Raw genomic sequence first — 3064 nt, forward strand, 5'->3', positions numbered from 1 at the left:
CTTGGCTGACTATTCTTGAGAGGTTCTAGAGAGTTTTGGACTTGTTCAATTAAGTTTGCATTTTCTACTACTTTTCTATGTATAATTTCCATCCCTCTGTCAAGCTCCCTTTTCACATCATTTTCTGATTTTCTTGATGATTCTTGGAATTCATCCTTGCATTTTTTTATGTTTTCATTTATTGTGGCCAGCTGATTTTTAAGGTCCTCTTTTTTTTTTTCACTCTCCCTCAAATTCTTAACTCTCTTTGAACTCCTTCCAATTTCTTATCTATTAGTTCTAGTTTAGTGATGGCAGCATCCACACGATTATCAGTGCTTTGTTACTTTCCTGCAAGTTCTAGCAGTAGGTTGGTCAGGGTTGCATTGCTCATAGCTTCCACTTGATGTTCTGACCCTAAAAACTCTTCTATGTTTTGGTTGTATGTAATCCTTGTTGGACTGGGTGACCTATCTGGATTTTCTTGCATTTTATTTTTCATGTTGCTTTTTTTGTGCTGTGGTCTGCCCATGACAGTGTATGGGCAGGTAGGTGGGTGGACCAGCTTGGGCTCTAGCTCAATGGGAATCCAAGGCAGCCTGGGACAGTTGCCAAGAAGCCTGGGTTTTGGCTCTTTCTTGCCAAAGCCGCCTATCTACTGCCTGATAGGGGCGCCAAAGTTGCCTGAATCCTCACCCAGTAATGCACCAAAGCTGTTTGCCTTCTAGGTTGGAGGGGGACTGAGGTAGCAAGCCCTGAAGCTGCCCAAACTCTGGCTGGGAACACTGGGACCTACAAACAGTCTGCGCTCCCCTGCCACAGGGGAGTGGGGTATGTGTGGCGATGCACAGGTAGGGGATGGCACCTGAGAGGGTGCTAGTGACTCAGTCTGTACTTGTGTTCCCCTTGCTCTGGGACTGGGCCCACTGCACATGCCATTGTAGTGCAGAGGCAGCTACGGTGGGCATGGGATCGGAGCACAGCAGAGACTGGCCGGTGGGCAAGCAATTGAAGCACAGCAATGGTGGTTCTGGTGGCCGCCCGATTGGAGCATAGCGGCGGTGGTCCCTGTGGGTGTGCGATCAGAGTGCAGTGCAGCAGGCTGGTGGGCATGCGATTGGAGCACAGCCACTTGGGGCCGGGGAGCGGCGGCTGTGTGGGGGGGGTAGACTACCCACCCGAGAGGGGATCTGCAATTCCCTGTTTTTCCCCACTCTGTACCCTCCCACTGGCAAGAAGACCCTGGTAACCCTTAATTTCTTGCCTTTCTTTCCCTGGTATTTGCAGTGCAGCTAGGCAGTTGCCATCTTGGCCGGAAGCCAAAGATATTCTTTTGTGGAGGTCCCCTGGGGGAATGCTTGCCTGCTGGCCTAAGTCAGGGTAAGGAGGTATAGGGTGGTAGTGAGTGAGAAGGCATTCTTGTGTGGAGGTCCTTTGGGAGAATGCTAGCCTGCTGGCCTGGGTCAGGGCACAGGGGTGTGGGGCAGCGGTGAGTCGGACAGCATTGGCCAGTGTGGAGGTGCCCATGGAGCTATGCTGGCCTGGGTCCCCTTGCCTGTGGTTAGCGTAGGAGGAAACTGCAGCTGGGACTCTGGCTAGGAGCACTGCTTGAGGGTGTTGGGGTATAAGTGGACTACCCAAGAGCATGGGAATCAGCAGATTGCCTGCTTAGCTCCTCCGTACCCTCCCACTGGAGATCTATTAGAGTCTTCTCACCCCTAGAAGACCCAATGGATCCTAAATGTCTTGCCTTTCCTTCCCATGGAGGTGCTGCCTGGTTAGGCAGATGCCCTCTTGACTGGAAGTCAGGTTTTATTTATTTATTTATTTGCATTTTATTAACTGATATATAGGACCTAGAGTTCATCCCTTGCCTTGCCTCTCCTCCCCCTACAGTGAGGTCAGACCTTTCCTGGAGCTCCTGCCTTTGCCACTTGGGCCTGCTGGAACTCCTTCTGCAGTCGAGCAAGTGTCTCCCTCTGTTGCTCTGACTGCCTTTCAAAGTCCTGAATCTGGGATTCATATCACTTAATTTTAGCTGTGATATAGTCCCATCTTTTCCCCATTGTGGCCTGAAGTTTCCCCAGCTCCTGTCTGATGAGCATGGGACCCAGAAAAGTTTAAAGACTAGGTTGGATCCATCCAGGAAGACTGGTTCCTCCTTGACGATACTGTTTCCTTTTTCTTTTCTTTTTAAAAAATTTTTATTTATTTATTTGAGAGCGACAGACACATAGAGAAAGACAGATAGAGGGAGAGAGAGAGAATGGGCGCGCCAGGGCTTCCAGCCTCTGCAAACGAACTCCAGACGCGTGCGCCCCCTTGTGCATCTGGCTAACGTGGGACCTGGGGAACCGAGCCTCGAACCGGGGTCCTTAGGCTTCACAGGCAAGTGCTTAATCGCTAAGCCATCTCTCCAGCCCGTAGATACTATTTTCTGTCAGTTGTGCCTCAAGTCTCTGCCTCCCTCACATGGATTTAATCAGATCCTTCTGCAGCTGTTGATATTTCTCCCCTTCTCTGTACAATTTCTTCTGTATCAGATCAGCCATGGTGTGGGTGAAAGCATTTCCCCCCTCAGTATTCTAATCTTTTTTTTTTTTAATTGAGAATTTGAGTCCATTGATGTGCAGAGTTTTAATTGTGAGGTGTGGTATGAGTTAATCCCTGTCAAATTGAAGACTTTGTGAAGTTTGGTGCTGTTTTGATCTTCATATACTTTCATGTCTGTCCTAGTTTTGATTATTATTTTTCCGTCCTGTAGCCTCTTGCATATATTTGTTTATCTCTTCAGTGTGGAATGTTCAATACTGTATTCTTGGTAGGGCTGGCTTTGTGCTTGTATATTTATAAATTTGTGTTTTATCATGGAAAAATTTTCTTTTATCTTTTATTTTGACGGTCAATTTTGTTGGATATAGTAGTTTGGGTTGGCAGCCATGGTCTTTTAAATTTTGAAATACTCCATTCCAAGCCCTCTGGCTTTTAGAGTTTCCATTTAAAAATCAGGTAATTTTGAAGGACTATGTAAGTAATGAGCTCTTTCTCTTGCAGCTTTTAGTACCCTCATTTTGTTTTGTATGTT

General features: G+C 47.3%; 1 pseudogene; it reads right to left on the bottom strand.

Moving 5' to 3' along the window:
- Positions 1–1880: 1880 nt before the first annotated feature.
- Positions 1881–2531, bottom strand: LOC123454656 (annotated as a pseudogene).
- Between the last annotated feature and the right edge of the window lie 533 nt (positions 2532–3064).

This window comes from Jaculus jaculus, chromosome 14, assembly GCF_020740685.1.
Source record: "Jaculus jaculus isolate mJacJac1 chromosome 14, mJacJac1.mat.Y.cur, whole genome shotgun sequence".
In the NCBI taxonomy this organism is placed as follows: domain Eukaryota; kingdom Metazoa; phylum Chordata; class Mammalia; order Rodentia; family Dipodidae; genus Jaculus; species Jaculus jaculus.